The sequence below is a fragment of the Chelonia mydas genome, chromosome 2 (genome assembly GCF_015237465.2).
Source record: "Chelonia mydas isolate rCheMyd1 chromosome 2, rCheMyd1.pri.v2, whole genome shotgun sequence".
Classification (NCBI taxonomy): domain Eukaryota; kingdom Metazoa; phylum Chordata; order Testudines; family Cheloniidae; genus Chelonia; species Chelonia mydas.
Genome location: NC_057850.1, coordinates 9,696,204 through 9,718,645, shown reverse-complemented (window position 1 = coordinate 9,718,645; position 22,442 = coordinate 9,696,204). Strand labels below are relative to the sequence as shown.

General features: G+C 47.7%; 1 long non-coding RNA gene across 1 annotated transcript in view; it reads left to right on the top strand.

The window, feature by feature from the left end:
* The window catches only part of LOC119565488, a 37,113-nt gene extending 17,324 nt beyond the window's left edge, over positions 1–19,789 (top strand). The window contains exons 4-5 of the long non-coding RNA XR_005224161.2: positions 17,568–17,706; positions 19,208–19,789. This is a non-coding gene — a long non-coding RNA (uncharacterized LOC119565488). The remainder of the gene's footprint in view (positions 1–17,567; positions 17,707–19,207) is intronic.
* Positions 19,790–22,442: the final 2,653 nt, after the last annotated feature.

Here is a 22,442-nt window from a genome sequence, read left to right as displayed (position 1 = left end):
TGGAATGCAGCATGTGTGATTACATACCTTGTGGGCAGATGGCATATGTGTGTGTTCGGTGCAAGGAGCTCATGTCCCTTCTGTGACCCTGTATGGGCTTTGGAGACCAGAGTGGCTGAACTGGAGGAGCTAAGGGAAACAGGTACATTGAGGAGAATTTCCAGGACACAGTCTGACAGCCCCTGTGCTGTTGAGGAGGATGAAAATCTTGGAGAAGAAGTGGAGGGAAACAATGCCATAGTTGGGACCCTCCTTCCAGATGATGTCATGGTATCCTCTCACACTGAGCGTAGCTGTCTGTTGTTAGGAAAAGACAGATAATAGTACTGAGGGATTTGATTATTAGAAATATGCTTCTAGTACTTCTTAGCTGTTAGATTCAGTGGCTATAGCTTTATAGATAGGGTCATAGAGCCTCTGAAAGGACTAAAACTATAGAAACTGCCCTCACACAGAGAGGGCATATCTTTATTTTAGTTGGCTTTCAGCACTCAAAGCTGTGCTGCTTAAATGTGCCAGGACATTACAATAGCCTCTGTGCAAAGGCTCAAAACTGAAGAAGGACTGAGAAGAATAAGAGTAACTTCAACTGCGCTCAGTCCAAAACTGAACGTAGATATAGTACCACTGGGTATGGACAACAAGAGAACCAATGAATCTTCATGCTGACAGCACTGTGCAAAATTAATGTGAGTGGCAATTTTATTTACTCCAGAAGAACAAGCTGATTTCATAGTAAGTGAAGCAGCCCTAATGAAGCTCCTTCTGCCAAACAGACAATCTTGCATATGGAATCCATTTGGCCACACATGGAACCATCCACAGATAGAGCTGATTACAGACAACACAGCTCTCCAGTAACTCTGCAGCTCCGCAGTAACTTGAACCACTCTGTAAGGACATATGGGTTTACATATAGTACATAAAGGCTTCATTACCCACACCCAGCAGATTAGAGGAGAAAGGATCATGGAGACAAAAGACCCTTAAATCCCCCCCCCGCCCCCTCCCAGGGGCAGCTAACAGCACAGAAGAGTCTCACTTAATTTTGCTAGCTGAGCAGACTTGTTGCTTGTTGCTACATCACTTACATGAACCTAGAGAGCAGAACAGGAAACAAAACTGTTACTCTCCCGCTGAACATTATAATTTCATATTTTATTAAGATTTTAATGTGGGAAGAAGAAACTTCCTAGCATTTTATCTTTATATAAACCTGGAATAAAAACACCATGTCAACATAAAACTTCAGACATGCATCAAGAGCAGAGTGTTAACACAAACCACCCAGAAGGCGCCCTTTCATGGTACCAGGTTTGGAATATGCAGCAGAAACAACCGTGTAAGTATCCAGCTAAAGAGCTCCTGGACCAGACGTGGGAAAGAAGGGAGAGAACATACACTGCTCGACACATGAGAACTGAACAAAATATATTCTTAAGAGGGAGCAAAGGAGATGATAGCGGTCAAATAGCATAGGGGTGGGTGTGTTATAATTGCCCAGGTGGAACAGACTAGGACAGTTTCAGGTGGTTGGGCCCAAAATTTAGGGTTTGTCTTAAAACATCTATTTTTTTTCCCATCCTCTATTATTAGACACTTTTATAAAATGGCACTTTTATTCTTAAATCTTCATATAAATAGTGTGTCTGGATTGAAATAGGGTTGGAACCCAGACTCAGCAAAATGCTGCAAGTATACGAGAGACACGGACAGTGAAGGTGACCAGTCTGTTTTTATTATCCAAATCAAGGGAAAAGCAATAAGTAGCTGAACTGCATAAATGGTGTCAAGGAAATCAAAGTTTAAAAAAAAAAATGCTTCCAGTCTTCATAAGCTATGGAGGTGTTAAAGGAGTGGGAGGGGTTAATGCACATTTAACCTGACAACACCTCTTGAAACAAAAATGTTCAGTGGCTTATCTCAAGGCAGTAAACCCAGACTAGGAACGCTCTTTCCCAGTTGCTCAATCGCCTGCACATGATGTGTGGAAAGCTGCCACAGCTGCAGCACCTCTCTCTCCCTCAAGTCCCTCCCCTGTGACTCTGTGCAAAAGAGGCTAGCCTAAGCTGGGCTGATGTCTCTGCCTTCCCTTCACCACTGCCTCCTGCTTGTGGCAGGAGTTGGGAGGGAAACAGGAGTAATGAGAGATGGGGAAGACAAGAAAAAAGGGTGAAAGTGATGAGGGGAAATGAAATTCTCCGAGAGGGGAGAGGAAAGGGGGAGAAGTTTGAAGAACAAGCAAAAGAGAAGGGAAAAGCACAGAAAATCTGAGTGAAGAGTGGAAAACCCCCTTTTCCCCCACCTTGGCCTTCAATTACCAAAGATCTCCTGTGTGCACCTTCCAGATCCTGCACCAAAACCATCTGCTGTGGTCCCCAGGAGATGTGTCCATTGGTAACCCTGCACTGGCTCCTGCCTCTGTGGACTGCGGAAAGAGTGGGTGTTCCTGACCCAATGATCTCCAGGTTCTGTGTGTTTAGGAGGCTCATCTCACTCCAAACTCTGAGTTCACCAATTTTTATCCCAATGAGGGGATAGTTCACAGGAAGCTGCAGGGCGAACCCCTGCACTTTCATGCCTCTTGACCTTCCCTTTCCTCAAAAGTCTGTCCATGGCAGGGAAGATCTGGCCCCTGCACTTTAGATCTCTTCAAGTTTTTTCTATATCTAGTGTGTTTTAAACACTGTCCAACTCTCGTAGATTGAATCTGGGCTTCAGTTCAAGGCAGTCCTCACTTTTTTGAGGGTAGATTCCTTGCTAGCTGGTTGGACCATTGCACCTTGAGAAGATGAGGCATGGTTCCTGGATTTGGAAGCCTGATGGCTATTAAGGAAGTATGCATTCCAGGTGAGACTGCAAACTAAAACCCACCACCATATGAGAGCTGTATGCTGACCTATGTGAAATGGCCTGGCAGAGTCTCCATCTAGTTCCCAATGGACAAGTGTCTCCTCACTAAAGCTACCATCACAACTAGCTAGATATGCTGGCAAACTCAGCAGAATAGACAAAGACTGAATAGTCATGGAAGCTGAATTCCTCTCTGATCTCTTGGGCTGGTCCCTCCAGGTCAGGGGTGAAGTACATTGGTAGGGCAAGGAGGAGCAAGCTTGTATTTCCACTGTCTATGTTTTACGTGTTTTGGTCACCTCACCACCTTCCATCAGAATCAAATTTAGTTTAGAAAGTGTGTGTGTGTGTGTACACAAGAGACCTTTGTTTTCGGCATTCCAGTGTGGTCTTCACTGCTGAGACCAGAGTTGGCCAGAAAGATAGCAACATTAAAAGCGAACTGACTAACGAAGATTAGAGTACTCCGAACAGTCTGGCAGAGATGCAACTCAAACCACACACGTCTGCTCAACAGCTCACGCAGTACACAAGGGCCACCCTCCTTCTACTGAACTTCGAATGAACTGAAAATTGGACACAGGGTTACCGGCAACTTATCACCAGCTTGAAATCCTGGAAATACAAAGACTGCAAGACACCAGTGAAAAGGCAGTAAAAGTGCTCCACTAAAATAGATCAAGAACAGTGACTTGTGGTTTCCAGGGTGACACTGTGGATAAGCCCAGGGGATTTGATTAACTGCAGCTCACATGAGGTGGCATAAATTATTCATTTCTGGCCTATGCAAACGTAACTGGTTTCTGTGTCAGCAAATATGCCAGGACTTGGTTCCAGTACACTTTGTGCTAAGTTGGAAATTCTCTTCCAACTGAGCCCTTGATTCACCCCCACTGGCATGTGGGACATGGAGGTGCAATTGCTACTCGATGCACTAGTGCAGGACTGGGCAAACGTTTTGGCCCGAGGGCCACATAGGGGTTGCGAATCTGTACGGAGGGCCGGGTAGGGAAGGCTGTGCCTCTGCAAACAGCCTGGCCCCCGCCCCCTATATACCCCCTCCCACTTCCTGCCCCTTGACTGCCCCCATCAGAACCCCCAACCCATCCAACCCCCCCCCCCCCGCTCCTTGTTCCCTGACTATCCCCTCCCGGGACCCCCTGCCCCTAACCACCCCCCCGGGACATATCCACCCCCTATCCAACCTCCCTGTTCCCTGTCCCTGGACTACCCCGACCCCTTTCCACACCCCTGCCCTTTGACAGGTCCTCTGGGACTCCCACGCCAATCCAACACCACCCCCCGAACTCCCACCCCATCCAACCGCCCCTTGCCTGTCCCCTGACTGCCCCCCAGGACTTCCATGCCTATCAAACCGCCCCCTGCTCCCTGACTGCCCCCCCGAACCTCCACCTCATCCAACCACCCCCTGCTCCCCATCCCCTGACTGCCCCCCAGGAGCTCCTGCCCCTTATCCAACCCCTGCTCCCCGCCCCCTTACCATGCCACTCAGAGCAGCAGGACTGGCTTATTGGAAAGCCTGAGAGGTGGGCGGGCGCAAGCTGTGCAGCCCATGTGGCAGTGTAACTGCAGGGGAGGGGAGACAGTGGGGAAGGGGCCAGGGGCTAGCCTCCCTGGCTGGGAGCTCAAGGGCCGGGCAGGACAATCCCGCGGGCCAGATGTGGCCTGCAGGCCGTAGTTTCCCCACCTCTGCACTAGTGGGAACTGTTTCCTTTAGGGGAATGCAGCTTTAACTTGCCATTGAGCCTCCAGAGGAGTCCCACTGACAGAGGTTGTCTGGCAGGATCGCGGAACTGGTGCATAACCTGAGAGGTGTTGGCCACGCCCCCAACTAGCACCATACATTTTGGGACTACATCAGTCAGTTCCTGGCCTCCCTATCAGAGCAGGACTTGTGGGCCCCATGCACTGCTGAGACCCCTAGTCTAGGCAAACTTTATCCTTCTGGTTGGAATGAATCAAGCCTGAGACCTGTTAAATAACCAGGCAGTAGCCAAGCTATTCCCTTGACAGGATGGGTATTCCTCCAGCAGGCTTTCATTATCTTGTGAAAAATGGTTTGGAACCCAGAAAGTGTACACAGTTAGGAGATCTGCTGTATTAACACCATTCAATTTTATCTGTATTGAACCTTTCAGTGCACAAGATTAAACAGACTTATTTCTTCTGTATCCAGGATTGATTTTGTCTGTACAAAGTGCAAGCTGGTCTCCATATTGGAAGAGAAGATTGAAGGTCTGGAGCAACAGATAACGACCCTGCGTTGCATACGAGAAACTGAGCATTTTCTGGACAAAACTCAGGATATGCTTCTAGGGGCACAAAGCTCTAAAGATATAGAGCAGGTTGCACAGAGGAGCCAAGAGGCCAGTGAAGAAGCTTAGCAACATGTGACCTCCAGAGGAAGAAAGCGGAATGTCCGGGTTCCAGTAACACAGACACAGGTAACTAACCACTTTCATGTTCTCTCCACAGGTACCATTGCGGAGAGTGGACCAGATGATATGTCTGGGGGGAGAAAGCAGAAGGAGACTCCGCTGGTTGGAAGGCATGAGATGCGATGTCCTGAGGTTGGGGGTTCCATGACCACCACTCCCAAGAGGAGGAGGCGGGTGGTGGTGGTCGGGGACTCTCTCCTCTGGGGGACTGAGTCATCTATCTGCCGCCCTGACCGGGAAAACTGAGAAGTCTGCTGCTTGCCAGGGGCTAAGATTCGCGATGTGACGGAGAGACTGCTGAGACTCATCAAGCCCTCGGATCGCTACCCCTTCCTGCTTCTCCACGTGGGCACCAATGATACTGCCAAGAATGACCTTGAGTGGATCACTGCGGACTACGTGGCTCTGGGAAGAAGGATAAAGGAGTTTGAGGCGCAAGTGGTGTTCTCGTCCATCCTCCCCGTGGAAGGAAAAGGCCTGGGTAGGGACCGTCGAATCGTGGAAGTCAATGAATGGCTACGCAGGTGGTGTCGAAGAGAAGGCTTTGGATTCTTTGACCATGGGATGGTGTTCCATGAAGGAGGAGTGCTGGGCAGAGACGGGCTCCACCTTACGAAGAGAGGGAAGAGCATCTTTGCCAGCAGGCTGGCTAACCTAGTGAGGAGGGCTTTAAACTAGGTTCACCGGGGGAAGGAGACCAAAGCCCTGAGGTAAGTGGGAAAGCGGGATACCGGGAGGAAGCACAGGCAGGAATGTCTGTGAGGGGAGGGCTCCTGCCTCATACTGGGAATGAGGGGCGATCAACAGGTTATCTCAAGTGCTTATATACGAATGCACAAAGCCTTGGAAACAAGCAGGGAGAACTGGAGGTCCTGGTGATGTCAAGGAACTATGACGTGATCGGAATAACAGAGACTTGGTGGGATAACTCACATGACTGGAGTACTGTCATGGATGGTTATAAACTGTTCAGGAAGGACAGGCAGGGCAGAAAAGGTGGGGGAGTAGCACTGTATGTAAGGGAGCAGTATGACTGCTCAGAGCTCCGGTACGAAACTGTAGAAAAACCTGAGTGTCTCTGGATTAAGTTTAGAAGTGTGAGCAACAAGAGTGATGTAGTGGTGGGAGTCTGCTATAGACCACCGGACCAGGGGGATGAGGTAGATGAGGCTTTCTTCCGGCAGCTCACGGAAGCTACTAGATCGCACGCCCTGATTCTCATGGGTGACTTTAATTTTCCTGATATCTGCTGGGAGAGCAATACAGCAGTGCATAGACAATCCAGGAAGTTTTTGGAAAGCGTAGGGGACAATTTCCTGGTGCAAGTGCTAGAGGAGCCAACTAGGGGGAGCGCTTTTCTTGACCTGCTGCTCACAAACCGGGTAGAATTAGTGGGGGAAGCAAAAGTGGATGGGAATCTGGGAGGCAGTGACCATGAGTTGGTTGAGTTCAGGATCCTGACGCAGGGAAGAAAGGTAAGCAGCAGGATACGGACCCTGGACTTCAGGAAAGCAGACTTCGACTCCCTCAGGGAACGGATGGGTAGGATCCCCTGGGGGACTAACATGAAGGGGAAAGGACTCCAGGAGAGCTGGCTGTATTTCAAGGAATCCCTGTTGAGGTTACAGGGACAAACCATCCCTATGTGTCGAAAGAATAGTAAATATGGCAGGCGACCAGCTTGGCTTAACGATGAAATCCTAGCGGATCTTAAACATAAAAAAGAAGCTTACAAGAAGTGGAAGGTTGGACATATGACCAGGGAAGAGTATAAAAATATTGCTCGGGCATGTAGGAATGATATCAGGAGGGCCAAATCGCACCTGGAGCTGCAGCTAGCAAGAGATGTCAAGAGTAACAAGAAGGGTTTCTTCAGGTATGTTGGCAACAAGAAGAAAGCCAAGGAAAGTGTGGGCCCCTTAATGAATGAGGGAGGCAACCTAGTGACAGAGGATGTGGAAAAAGCTAATGTACTCAATGCTTTTTTTGCCTCTGTCTTCACTAACAAGGTCAGCTCCCAGACTGCTGCGCTGGGCATCACAAAATGGGGAAGAGATGGCCAGCCCTCTGTGGAGATAGAGGTGGTTAGGGACTATTTAGAAAAGCTGGACGTGCACAAGTCCATGGGGCCGGACGAGTTGCATCCGAGAGTGCTGAAGGAATTGGCGGCTGTGATTGCAGAGCCATTGGCCATTATCTTTGAAAACTCGTGGCGAACGGGGGAAGTCCCAGATGACTGGAAAAAGGCTAATGTAGTGCCAATCTTTAAAAAAGGGAAGAAGGAGGATCCTGGGAACTACAGGCCAGTCAGCCTCACCTCAGTCCCTGGAAAAATCATGGAGCAGGTCCTCAAAGAATCAATCCTGAAGCACTTGCATGAGAGGAAAGTGATCAGGAACAGCCAGCATGGATTCACCAAGGGAAGGTCATGCCTGACTAATCTAATCGCCTTTTATGATGAGATTACTGGTTCTGTGGATGAAGGGAAAGCAGTGGATGTATTGTTTCTTGACTTTAGCAAAGCTTTTGACACGGTCTCCCACAGTATTCTTGTCAGCAAGTTAAGGAAGTATGGGCTGGATGAATGCACTATAAGGTGGGTAGAAAGTTGGCTAGATTGTCGGGCTCAACGGGTAGTGATCAATGGCTCCATGTCTAGTTGGCAGCCGGTGTCAAGTGGAGTGCCCCAGGGATCGGTCCTGGGGCCGGTTTTGTTCAAGATCTTCATAAATGATCTGGAGGATGGTGTGGATTGCACTCTCAGCAAATTTGCGGATGATACTAAACTGGGAGGAGTGGTAGATACGCTGGAGGGGAGGGATAGGATACAGAAGGACCTAGACAAATTGGAGGATTGGACCAAAAGAAATCTGATGAGGTTCAATAAGGATAAGTGCAGGGTCCTGCACTTAGGACGGAAGAATCCAATGCACCGCTACAGACTAGGGACCGAATGGCTAGGCAGCAGTTCTGCGGAAAAGGACCTAGGGGTGACAGTGGACGACAAGCTGGATATGAGTCAGCAGTGTGCCCTTGTTGCCAAAAAGGCCAATGGCATTTTGGGATGTATAAGTAGGGGCATAGCAAGCAGATCGAGGGACATGATCGTTCCCCTCTATTCGACATTGGTGAGGCCTCATCTGGAGTACTGTGTCCAGTTTTGGGCCCCACACTACAAGAAGGATGTGGATAAATTGGAGAGAGTCCAGCGAAGGGCAACAAAAATGATTAGGGGTCTAGAACACATGACTTATGAGGAGAGGCTGAGGGAGCTGGGATTGTTTAGTCTGCAGAAGAGAAGAATGAGGGGGGATTTGATAGCTGCTTTCAACTACCTGAAAGGGGGTTCCAAAGAGGATGGCTCTAGACTGTTCTCAATGGTAGCAGATGACAGAACGAGGAGTAATGGTCTCAAGTTGCAGTGGGGGAGGTTTAGGTTGGATATTAGGAAAAACTTTTTCACTAAGAGGGTGGTGAAACACTGGAATGCGTTACCTAGGGAGGTGGTAGAATCTCCTTCCTTAGAGGTTTTTAAGGTCAGGCTTGACAAAGCCCTGGCTGGGATGATTTAACTGGGACTTGGTCCTGCTTCGAGCAGGGGGTTGGACTAGATGACCTTCTGAGGTCCCTTCCAACCCTGATATTCTATGATTCTATGATTCTATGATTCTATGATTTATAGAGGGTTTCTTTGATTTTTTTGGGGGGTGGCAAGGGCCGGGTTGGTAAATAAAATTATTTGTTTTATCTCCAGCTCCACCAGTTTTATCCTTAACTCTGTTCTTAAAGCAATGGTGGTATCATCCTTGCCCATGAACTTCCTTTGTTCCCCGCATCTTTCTGGTCTAATTATGGATCTTGCCACTGATGGTCCTTCCCTTGACCTTGTTTCTGCTGAAATGTGTTTTCCCCATATTTACTTCCCATTTTGTCTCTCTCTATCCTTCTGAGATGGTGTCTGCAGTTTAAAAAGTATTCAGGGGGTTGATCCTCGCTCCACACTATAAGGCACTATAAGGTGGGTAGAAAGCTGGCTAGATTGTCGGGCTCAACGGGTAGTGATCAATGGCTCCATGTCTAGTTGGCAGCCGGTGTCAAGTGGAGTGCCCCAGGGGTCGGTCCTGGGGCCGGTTTTGTTCAATATCTTCATAAATGATCTGGAGGATGGTGTGGATTGCACTCTCAGCAAATTTGCAGATGTTACTAAACTGGGAGGAGTGGTAGATACGCTGGAGGGGAGGGATAGGATACAGAAGGACCTAGACAAATTGGAGGATTGGGCCAAAAGAAATCTGATGAGGTTCAATAAGGATAAGTGCAGGGTCCTGCACTTAGGATGGAAGAATCCAATGCACCGCTACAGACTAGGGACCGAATGGCTAGGCAGCAGTTCTGCGGAAAAGGACCTAGGGGTGACAGTGGACGACAAGCTGGATATGAGTCAGCAGTGTGCCCTTGTTGCCAAGAAGGCCAATGGCATTTTGGGATGTATAAGTAGGGGCATAGCGAGCAGATCGAGGGACGTGATCGTTCCCCTCTATTCGACACTGGTGAGGCCTCATCTGGAGTACTGTGTCCAGTTTTGGGCCCCACACTACAAGAAGGATGTGGATAAATTGGAGAGAGTCCAGCGAAGGGCAACAAAAATGATTAGGGGTCTAGAGCACATGACTTATGAGGAGAGGCTGAGGGAGCTGGGATTGTTTAGTCTGCAGAAGAGAAGAATGAGGGGGGATTTGATCGCTGCTTTCAACTACCTGAAAGGGGGTTCCAAAGAGGATGGCTCTAGACTGTTCTCAATGGTAGCAGATGACAGAACGAGGAGTAATGGTCTCAAGTTGCAATGGGGGAGGTTTAGATTGGATATTAGGAAAAACTTTTTCACTAAGAGGGTGGTGAAACACTGGAATGCGTTACCTCGGGAGGTGGTAGAATCTCCTTCCTTAGAGGTTTTTAAGGTCAGGCTTGACAAAGCCCTGGCTGGGATGACTTAACTGGGAATTGGTCCTGCTTCGAGCAGGGGGTTGGACTAGATGACCTTCTGGGGTCCCTTCCAACCCTGATATTCTATGATTCTATGATTCTATGATTCCACAACAAACTGGATTATTTTTTTATCAAGATAGGAGGCTTTAGACTCCCCTCCTCCCCATTTTCCTGTCCCTCCCCTGCCCATACCAATTATTCACATCTGGTACTTTCAGTCAGAAGTGAATTGTGTGAGTACAGCATATTCCACGCACTTTCTGGACTCAGTAACACCCAGGAGCCTAGTCAGATCTGTAGTTAGAGAGTTCACTGGCTACATGAGCTTTTGTACATCTTTCAGCTAACTCAGAGATCCAGACACACAATGTAGTGCTATGAGGAAACACATGGATTTGTGACCATCTGAGGGAAGTGGCTTTGGGTCCATAAAGAGGTGAATGGATTACGCTCATCTGAGTGTAGTTTCTTCAACAGATAGACTATGGATTATATACTCAATTTAGTAAGTAATCCATGCATAATTCACAGCCAGTGACTAATAAAAACTTAAAATGTTCTCTTACTCCAGCTGTCTTAGAGGATGAGAGCCTACAGCAGGCTGGAGACGGCTTAGACAAAATGTAAGGATGTTGAAACATTTTGTAGCATGTACAATACCGTGTCAGTGAAGTGGAAGGAGTATTCCACCCGAGTGTGTTCCACTTGAATGTGTACCACAGCCCCAGCGGCACATCACAACCCGACGGTTGGGGGAGACACAATTTCCATTTCATGGAGAGGTACACAACATTCTTTACAGCACTCTGTGACTATTGGCAAGACATGGCAAGTGAATACTATTGTTGGCATAATTAGCAGTCGTACTATTACAGTTGTGTTTAGAAATCTCAATCACAATCCCGGCCCTGTTGTTCCAGGTGCTGTAAAAACCCAGTAGAAGGTGGTCCCTGCCCTGAAAAGCTTACAGTGTAACTAATAAATACTTGCCATTTATATAAATACAAGGTGTTGTATAGTGCCTTGCATTGTAAGATCTCAATGCACTTTCCAGAAGGTGTAAACTTCACGAGTGTACGTTAGCATCGTCACTTAATGCAGGGGCAAAATGTGGTACTGAACTCGCGACTAAAGCCAAGAGAGAAATTAACAAAGTGTAGTTGCATACTCAGTAAACTTAGTTTATTTTTCTCTAAATAGTGGCTGGATGGCTGCGAGCAGATCATTGTTTCCTCATATTGCTTGGACAAACCTCTCTTCACAGTGTCTGTTCTAGGGATTGATTATGACTATTCAAAATTAGATCTAATTGGTCAGATAATTGCATGGTATTGTCCAGTCCCCTGACTGGAAGAGCACACTAAGGGTATGTCTACTCTGCAATTAGACACCCGTGGTTGGCCCATGCCAGCTGACTCGGGCTCACGGGTCTCAGACTAAGGGGCTGTTTAATTCACAGTGTAGACATTTGGGCTAAGGTCTCAGTCCAAGCTCTGGGACCCTCCCACCTCACAGTTGGATGGACCAGTCGCGGGTTTTTAATTGCAGTGTAGACGTTCTCTAAGACTTCAAGCGTAAAAGTTTAACACTTTTTGATTGTTCAGTTTGAATGTGAATCTTCTTTCTGCCAACATTTTCACCAGCAAAATTCAAATATTTTGCAGAAAACCTATGTGCTACTCTTTGTAAGATTAATTAAACATTGGAACAAATATTCATGGAACACTGTTCTGTTTTTCAAGTTAACTCAGCTGTAGGAGTGACTTGCTCATAGTTGCACATGGCAGAGCTAGGACTAGAACCCAGGTCTCCCAACTCACAGCCCCCTATGCTGATTACTGGAGAGTAGTGCCTCCCTCCTACTTCACTTGTAATAATCAGGAATATGGTATAAATGGAGATAGTCTCACATCTATTGTTTTCCCTAATTAGGTATACGTTGGCTAATCTCTTTGGTATCTATTTTAGTTTAAGGTTGTTTATCTCTTAATTACTATTTTGGTTTATGCTTTGGTTATTAAATAAATGACTAGGAAGCCCACTTTGGGTTGGATAGCTGGAACAAAGTATATTGTATATAAAAATAAATAAATACAATAAGTAGAAACCCATAAGTAGTCCCAGGTGTCATTTAGACACAGATCATATTGACCAGATACACAGAAGGGGAAACCCTGCCCACAGTCAGAGCTGCAGAGACGGACCTGCCCAAACAGAAAGCGCAAGCTGTGCTGCCTTTGAGCTGTGCGCAGAGATAGCCTGCTGGGAAGTAGTGTCATCTAACAGTTAGAGCAGAGGACTGGGAAATCCAGATTCCTGGTTTCTACTGCCAGTGCTTTCACGGACTCTCTGCATGACTTGGGGTGTGTCACTTACCCGCTCTGAGCCCTAGTTTCCTGTCTGTAAAATGTATCTAGGAACACTTACCTCACAGGGCTGTTGGGAGGATCAATTCGCTAATGCAATGGTAAAGCACGTTGAGAGACTTAGGTGCTAGGTGCTCCAGAAGTGCAAGCAATGACTGTTATTTACACCATTTTGAATTAGCTGCTTTCTTTTTCTTTTGTTTTTAAAGTACAGACTGCCGTGGCTGCATCCCGTGGCTCATGGCTTTTTCTGGCATAGACAGCCAAGGTTTCCCAGTGTTATTAGTACTTGGTAACTATTCAAGCATTGCTGCTCACTAGCCTGCAGGTAAGGTGGTGTCACTAGTTCCATGATAAATCCTATCTTGTGGGGACTTAAATCTTGGCTGCAAAATCACAGTTTTTACTAGAGTTTTATAAGACGCTGGGAGCGTGGGGGAGGGAGGGGAGGAAACGTAGCCACAAAACATCACACAGAACGACATGGGGCCCAGTCCCGAGAAGTACTGAGCACACACGACTTCCGAAACTTCTGAAGTGTCTCAGCACTTCTTAGGATCAGAGCCATGTAGCAAAGAAAGTGTTTGCGGGAAACAGTTAATAGATAATAATATTAGATCTAAATCCGTATTTATATGACGGTCAAAACCAGCTCCTTCTAGCCTTCTGTGTCACAGGTTGCAAGGCTGGGTTACTAACGGTCACAGCTTGGCCAGTGTCAGCCTTACCAGAGCATGTGTATGCACTGCCTGAGCGCCCCCTGGTGCTCCATCAGAGCAGTGGAGACTACCTTATGATACAGTCTTTTCATGAGCACACACCCTATATTTTTCCATAGGACCCTGCCTCATTCAGTGTACAGGATGGACACATAGGGCTTAAGCAACCATAAATCTGCCATTTCCTAACTTTTGTATGTGTAAAAATCAGATAAATACCAGCGATCCTTACTGGCTTTCTAGGTACTCTCCTTTAGCAGTATTGCACCATCCATAGGGAATGTGGTAGAAGCAGATTTTGAGGAGGTACTTGAAGGACTGAATAGTGGCTTTATGGATTTAGAGCTTGTCTAAATGGGGATGTTATACTGCTATAAGGTAGGTGTGAAAGTATAGCACTATAGTTATACTGGTATAACTCCCCCTGTAGACATGTTTACTCTAGTATAAGAAGGCCTTTATCTGGTTTAGCTTATGTCACTTTGGAAGCTAAGTCCAAAAAAGCCACTTTTATTTCTGAATCAAAAGTGTCCTAACAGGGGAGTCCTACCAGTAAAGGTCTCCCATATAGATATACCCCACTTCAGGGAAGGTGTTCCATACACATGGGGCAGCATGGAAGCAACCACGAAGGTGCATGCAAGAAAAGAGGACAAATGGATAATGGAGGCTCCCAGTGAAGCAAAGGGCACATGTGGATGACATGATAAGGTAGAGTAGATCAGCAGGAAGAGGCTACAATGTGGCTCCTGGTTCCTCCCATCTTTGATACAGAGCTGTAGCCTGGAGAGCTCACAGATAACTGTAAGTGATAGAGTCAGGCTGCTTGGGTCGATTCAGAGCTTTGGGGTCCATAGTCTTGGTGGGTTTCACCTGTGTAGTGAAGATAAGGGTGACTGCAATCTGTTCAGTTTCATATAGCCTTCAGGATCATGGCAAGTTGTTAAGGGGAAAAGTTTGGGAGCCTTGTATCTAGGTTCATATGGTGCATGAAACACCCGTGAAAGAGTTAAGCCCAACTGAGTGTGTTTAATGGGAGTGTGCTGATGTTGTACGCCTGGCGAGGCTGTCACTGGGAAGTTGTTCAGTTTCCTGCAGGGAGATAAGTGGGTGGGGTTCTTCCCTGAAGCCTTGGATAGTTGAGTGATTAGCAAACACATTGCTCATTTGCCCCGGACTTTAACGGTAGGTCTATGTTGCAATTGGGCGCGAGCCTCCCATTCTGGGCAGACAGACTTCTGCCAACATGCTAAAAATAGCTGTGCGGATGTTGTGGCACAAGCAGAGGCTGGGAATAGCCACCCACGCTGAAGCCCCCCAACCCTCTGGGTCTGAGCTTGAGTGGCTAGCCTGAGCCTCTGCCGGTGCTGTAATGCCCATACAGCTATTTTCAGTGTGCGAGCGTGAGCTCCACTCGCACAGCTCTGGCTGCCCAGGCTGGGGGGCTCGCTTCCAGCTGCGGAATAGATAGACCTGAAGAATTCTTACTGCCAGTGCTTCACTTCTCTAGCATTCAGCCTGGTGGTGGAGTAATTCCGTGGGTAGCTTTCCTTGCTGTGGGTTCTCATGAAGAGCAGTTATAAAGTACCCCATAAAAGTGCTCAGGGTGCTGAGCGACTATCATAGAAACAATTGCTCATTAACTAATAAAAAGATTTCCTCTCTTTAGTGCCCTGGCCTGTATGGAAATGGCCCAGGGGTAGGAAAAGGTGCAAGGGGCCCTTGCACAAGGCCAGGCACAGTTGCAGTCTCTGTGCTCAAGAAATGCATCTGGGTATGCTGACCATGCCAACGAGGGAGGGGAGGAGCAGACTGGGGAACATGCCGCTCCACATTGAAGGATGGGGGTAATGTCCACACCTCCCGCACATCCTGGAGCTCCTTCATGGGCTGTCCCTGGGGCAGCGGGATACTGCAACATTCCTGGGCTGGACCAGTATCTCCAAGGTACAATCTGGCACTAAAATAGCCCAAATCACACTGTTTTAACCTAGAATTTAGAGGTCTTATTCTAGAGCTGGCATTTCCTGTCCCTGTTACTATGACTTTTACGCACAACATTCGTATTCCAATATAATGTGAATGGACAGCAGGGAGGGAGAAGGGGGGCAGGGGAGGATCCCTGGGGAGAGGAAGAATTAGCCCCATTCATAAGGGAGGAAGTGAATCTTGCTTTTATGCAAAAGAGACTCACACAGACGACAATGAGGCTTAAAATCATAAGTGTGTCTGGGCTAGGGCTCTGATTCATTCATCACATACAGCCCCTTCCAAAGGAAGGGAGGAAAAACACAGTGGTCTGGCCTTTCAGAAAGGGCTTAGGAAAACAAAGGAAGGGGATCCAGTGTTGCCTTAAAAGGTCAGATGCAGGAGTGCACAGCCCATCTGACAGCTATTCATGTGCCTCTGGGCACTGAGTCTGTGTCATTTTCCTTCCAACCAATCCAAAGCAAAACAGCTGAGGCCTGCCTGATCGAAGGCCCTGGCTGGAGTCTGGGGACAAAATCCATGGGGCACTGGCACTGCAGAGAGTTCGCAGTGAAACGCTGCTGATGGGCCAACAGAAAACGCTGCCAAGGAGAGAACACCAAGTGGCAGTTCCAGGAGGGTTGAGGAGAAGGCCTCAGCTTGGACTCACTCCTGTGAGGAAAGAGCATCTAGTTCTAATTGCACTTTATGGTCTGGAAAATTCCCCTCTCTTGTCTTGCAACAAGATCTCTGCCAGTTTCTATGTCTTGGGTCTTTGTCTCCTCCCCGCCCGCCCACCCACCACAGCCTTTGGTGCAGTGTGACTCTGTCCAGCCACTGCATTCTCGCCTCCTGTTACTGTCTCTCTCTCTGCTTGTCTGTAAGGATCTGCTTAAATAACCCTAATGCTACTAGTTTTTAAATAAAAAGCCTCCGTCTCCAGGCTATTAGAGAGACAAGGTGGGTGAGATAATATCTTTTATTGGACCATCTTGTCTCTCTAATATCCTAGGCCTGTCACCACTACAATTACATTGCATTCACCTAAGCTATGGCACTTATTGCTTGCCAGCGCTCCAGACTGCAACATGTGCTGGAGGCTGCTGCCTCCCTTCTTGCGCATGTGTGGGAGTGTGATCGCCTCATTTCCACCTTCAACTTCACTGGCTTCCCCCACTCATTTCAGGAGTCAGTGCAGGAAATCGGAATCAGTCTATGGACTGTAGGGGCAAGAACAGGAGCGCAGAGTTATTTACACAGAAAAAGTTCCTAGAAGCCAGGAGATGAATTTCTGATGCAATGTCAATTCTCACAGCCAAAACATCACCCAGTCTGTTCTATGCAGGGTCCTATATCACATCAGTCACCTGGGTATCTGAGCATCTTCCTGTAGGGTAGTGTGGTGGGGTGGCTGCCTCACACAGGGAGAAGAAGGGGTTAAACGCAGCACCAGGGAGGCTGTGCAGAACCCACTAATCAGGAAAGGGCTTATTGAGCCCACCAGTAGGGAGCAGGCAATCAAGGCTGGCAAGGGCCATATATAAAGGGCTGCTCAGCAGCACAGCAGGGAGTTTCTCTCTGGAAGGCAAGGGTGGAGGACTGGCTGCCTGAAGAAGCGCCAATGGGGGGCAAGCTGAGCTGCTGGCTGACCACTGCCAAGCTGGTGCTTTGCTACCAGGGCTGAGAGAGTGCTAGGCCTATGAGGGAACTGGCCTAGGGAAAATAAGCAGCAGGTTGGAGGAAGGCAGTAGGTGGCTGGGGCTATAGGGTCCCTGGGTTGGGAACCAGGGTAGCGAGTGGGCCTGGGTGGTGCCTCCCCACCTTGCACCCCAGTTGACAATGAGGAGAGTGGCCAGTATCCAGACTGCAGTTTGCCCCTGTGGCAAGGGGCTGGATCTTGGACTGCAGTTGGCTGCTAAGGCAAGTGGTGGGACTAAGGACTGTCAGACCCCCTGGAAGGAGGGGAGAAAGCAGAGTGGGGCACAGCTGGAGGGCTGTGCCTGAAGATGCTGCAGTCTGGGGAGCGATGTGGGTCCAAAGAGTGGGAACAGCTGTGATGGCAGCTGTGACACCACTAGCTGAAAGTGGACTGGAAGGGCTGAGAGCTAATTCCCAAGATGGCCAGCAGGAGGTGCTGCAGGGGCGAGTCATGCCCTGTTGCAAGTAGTAAGCTGCCACGTAACATCTGTCCTGTGATTCTCTCTTCCTGTTACCAGGTGTAACTCTGCCTGGAGACTTTCAGAGAAAATGGAAATGTTTAGTTCTTCATGGTGTGGTTCTACATGGGGTACTATGGGTGTTTTTATTATTGAAGACAGATGAAGGAAGCGTACCTTGCACTTGGAATGGAAAGAGGTAAGGTTTATGGTGGCTCCTGGATTCTGTGGGAGTTTGTTCCACTATCTCTAGGGCTTTACCAAGTTCATGGTCCGATTTGCTCAATTTCATGGTCCTAGGATTTGAAAAATTTCATGATTTCAGCTATTTCAGTCTGAAATTTCATGGTGTTGTAACTGAAGTGGTCCTGATCCAAAAAGGAAGCGTGAGGGACTTGCAAGGTGCTTGCAGGAGGGCTTGCAGTACTGCTACCATTAGCTCTGCACGGCTGTTGATGGCAGCGCTACCTTCAGAGCTGGGCAGCTGGAAAGCCGCGGATGCTGGCCGGGAGCCCAGCTCTGAAGGCAGAGATGCTGCCAGCAGCTGCTTACCCTTACTTCTGTGCTGCTGCCTGCCTGTCTGTCCAACAGCTGCTGCTCTCTGGCCACCCAGCTCTGCAGGCAGCCCATAAATAAGGGGGGCAATACCAGGACCCCCATAAAATAACCTTGCAACTCCCTTTTGGGTCAGAATCCCTATTAGAGAAACACTGGTCTCTGCTGTGAAACCTGTATAGTATAGGGTAAAGCACACAAGACCAGATTTCACGGTCCTTTGTACATTTTTCATGGCTGTGAATTTGATAGGGTCCTAACTATCTCAGACCAATTGCTGCAAAGCTCTGCCTCCTGCACATACAGTCCTGAGAAAGGAAGGATGGTCCACTGGCTAGAGCATTTAACCTGTGATATGGGAGATCTGCATTTGAACAATTGCTCCAGCACAGACTTCCTTTGTGACCTTGGGTGATTCATTTAGCCTTGCTATGCCTCCGCTCCCATCTGTAAAATTGGGGTAATAGCAGTGCCCCACCATAAGACAGAAATTTCATTGGGCATGAGGAGGGGAGTGGTTGACTACAAATCTTTCCAAAGCTATAGGTGACTCTTCCTGGGCTAGATGTCGAAGTGCCCTGAAAGTCAGGACTGAGCTTCTGCACTTGACGCAATATACTAGCGGGAAGCCTCCTGGCTGCCTTCAGAGCATAGCTCTCAAAATCCATTGAGTGGGAGATGCAGGTGGTCTGCACCTCTGGAAAATCAGAGTTATAGCGTACTGGGGGATTTAATCCCTTGATACCTGTACTTAAGCTAAGGAGCTCTGGGTTCAAAGAAAGAAAATTAATTCTTTGCCAACCCTTAACTTGGGTCTGTCTCTACTACACTCGGAAGGCAAAAAAATCAAAACTCATGATGACTGTCACAGGGCCATAGCCCCTTCCTTTGCAGTCTGGGGGAATGTGACAGTAGTTTATCACATTTGCAGGTAGCCATTTTCCCAGGAGCCCTTGCTGCAGATGCAGTACACTAGAGTCTTGTCACAATTTAATACATAAATTTAATAAATTTAAAATAAATTTTTGAGACAGGGTAGCCAGCAAGGGGAAACTGTGCAATCATCAAGAGATGCTGCAGATTCCCTCTTCCTGGCCTCTAAAGCAATGTTTTTGTTTGTTTGTTTTTTTTTTTTCTTGGTTAAGAGCATTGTTTTCATGGTGGAAAATTCTGAGAAGCATCAGATCTTTCCTGCTGCTGCTTGCTTCTTGCCATCCTCATTAAGATTCATCCAACAAAGCATTGTTCCAGCATGCCCCACAAACAAGCAAAAGGCCCCCGCCTCCTGAGTGACCTCCATCTGCCTCTTCCCAGCAGGAATTCAGCCCATTCATCTCTTCCCACATGCTCCTCCTCCTGTAATGCTTTTGTGTGGGTTAGTCAATGGCCAATTATTAACCATAGAAAAGGCAATGTGCAGCTCTGTGATTTACCCACTGTCTCCTAAGACAATTATAAAATACATTTTCTACTCAGAATGTATTCTTTCCAGAGGATTTTTGCAGCTGAAATCAACACAAGCAAGTTATATTCACCAGCAGAAAGTTTCTTTAGAAAAGATTTAAGATTGCAAGTGTTGATAGTCTAGCCTCACAACAATATTGCACTGTTCACAAAAATTCTACATTTTGTATAAAATCTACGCTGTAAACTCTGGAAATGAATAGTTAAGATCCAGCCATTTCCCGATGGCTAAGGAACCCTCCTTTAGAGTGGAGGAGCAGGGAGGGAACCAGGGGTAGCTGAGGGTGGATGTACCAGTATTACCAATGCTTTGCAAAGTTGTAACCAGTCTCATGACATCTAGTATTTTTTCTTAAATCCGCAGCACCTGCTGGAGTCATGTGATTTGTGAGAATCTCCACTTTTGTATAAAAACAGACCCAGGAGTAAGTTTCTAGCCCTTATGGTTGTGGAGGGAAAAACTTAAACATGACCCCTAAACTCTCCAAGCCAGAAGGCAACTAAAGAACTCAAATTATTGAGGCTTCTAAAATTCAATTTGGAGGAGGCCTGACACTATTGTTTTTTTTAATGCTTGAGGATGGCAATGCTTGTGAGCTTGGGGCAATTGAATGGATGGCAGGGGTGTGTGAAGTGACCATCTTTGGCCATCCCCACCTTGTGTTGGAGCTGAGGCAGATTCCTCCATGTTCTCCTCTCTGCTCCTGTCTGTTGTTTTGCCCAGGCTTGTGGCCAGCAGGGGGAGCAGTGAGGGGAGGAAGAGAGGTGATCTGGCTACCTGTAGCCCTGATGCCTCCTCCAGTTGCTTAGGACATTTACTGGGACTAAAAGTCCCAGGGACAAACATTAAAATCCCAGGCTAATCTCAGCCAAACCATATAGCAACTATGCAATGTAAAAAATAAGTAGCACTTTAACTTCCAAGATCTCTTCTAAGCAATAAGTTTCTTTCTTTTGTCCAGTTCTAAAGTTGCCTTCCAATTCCAGCAGAGAAGAATCTCCGTTGACCCATGAGGATAGAAAGCCCCAGCTTTGCAATCCTTACAGCCTGCAGTGTGTACGCAAATACACTTTAAGGTAGGGCAGGCGATCACTGGGCTCCTTCCAGAGTTGAGTTCCTTTACTGCCCACCGCCCAGCCATAGGGAATTTCACATTCACATTCTTAGCAAGTGCAAATTTGGTATGGAAGAATCACAAGCTCTTTAATAGGGAGCCACAGGTCACAGCTTCTGAGAAACGGAGCAGTGCAGAACAAGCATACAGTGGCAAGGTAGGGGTGCATCCACCTAGCTTGCTCATAAGCAGAATGAGAAAAGTCCTCAGTATTGCAACTGAACTTTTCACTGGAGTGCCTGGATGATAGAGCTCAGAAAATAAGGCTCATGCTCCCAGCAGCCCTTTCTGCGATTGCTTCACTATGGAACACAGGTGCAATTCATGTAATTAGGCAGCAGGTGGCAGCTGTTCTCATGTTACCAGACAGCACCAGGTGCAATTAAATATACTTAATGATTCAACAACAATTAACAGATTTTATTAGTATTGCTCTCAGCGGAACCGACCTTTTAGCAGAGGCAAGGGGTTATCATGCTGGTGCATCATTCCACTGGCAGCAAGTCTGTGGGGCTGAACTGCCCACTTAAACTGAAGTTCATGGGCCTGCTTTTTGCTTTCACATCAGTGTAAACCTGAGGAACTCCTCTAATGTCAGCTCTGATTAGTTGGGCCTCAGATGGCTTCCTGAGTCATTAATTGCCTGTGGAAGAACATTAAAAAAGGCCTGCAAGAAACAGACACAGATACTGAGACACTCAAGTTCACCCCAATACTGCTAGCCCTGGAACCCAAAGTACATGGCGTGGTGTCTAGAAGGTTCATATAAATGTGGCAATTCTCCCTGCCCCTCTCTCCATAGTCAAACAGGGTGTAGGTGGCCACCTGGCCCATAAAGGGGGACTCCTGTAGCTAGGGCATTCCCTGATTCAGTTCCACCAAGAGGGAGTACCAATAAGCTGGAAAACAGGATAGGGTGGTTTCAGGGACCTGGGTATAGACTGAGGTCACTTACAGCTCCAAGGGAAGCTGAACAGAGTCAGCTGGTTTCCCAATGAAACATCGGTCCATTAGGGAGCTGAGCTTTCATTCCATCCTCAGGGGCTTGGAAAAGACTCACTCATTCCTCAGGGAGGGATTGGAAAGGTTGCAAAGAGGGAGGCTGTGGAGGATGTAGCTCCTCAGTCTAGTGGGAGCTCAAGAAGCACCCAGTTTATACACCCTAGACTACAGTCTGTCTTTTTTTTTTTTTAATCTAGTTTGTTTAGTGGCCCCAAAAGCTAAGGACTGCATAGTGATTCAGACACTGGTCCCTTGTGGGATGTTTTGCTGTTGGACTATAGCAATAAGTGTAAATTGCTCTCTGAAAAACAGATTTCTTCCCTTTGCTGCTGTCATAGGGTGGCCATCTCCATAGTGCGCCCTCACTGCTTAAGGCTGTGGCCCTGCAAATGACTCCCATCTCCATTCTGCTCTTCCCAGGGGCTGATCACTTGCCCACGTTCTCCATCACATGCAATAAGGCAGTCCCGCCTGGAGTGCCTTCCAGCGACAGGCTGCAGCACGACTGTGGCTGCCTCAGTTTCCCCTTTCTTCCAGAGTCCCTTGTAAGCCTATAGAAGCTTTCAGAGCATAAATAGCCTATTGTGGGCTTAATTTATAACAAAAGGTCCCACAACCATAATTCAGATTTCCCCAGCATGGTCCAAACAATAGTCACTCTTTCAAGCCTCCATAGTCCATCAACAAACCAAGTACAGCTCCAGCATCTCTCACCGCACCTACTTGAGCCCTTCTAGCTGGGGTGCTTCCCTGCCCTGTTTCCTTGCCAGGCACGGTTCAAGCTCCTGCCTAGAGACCT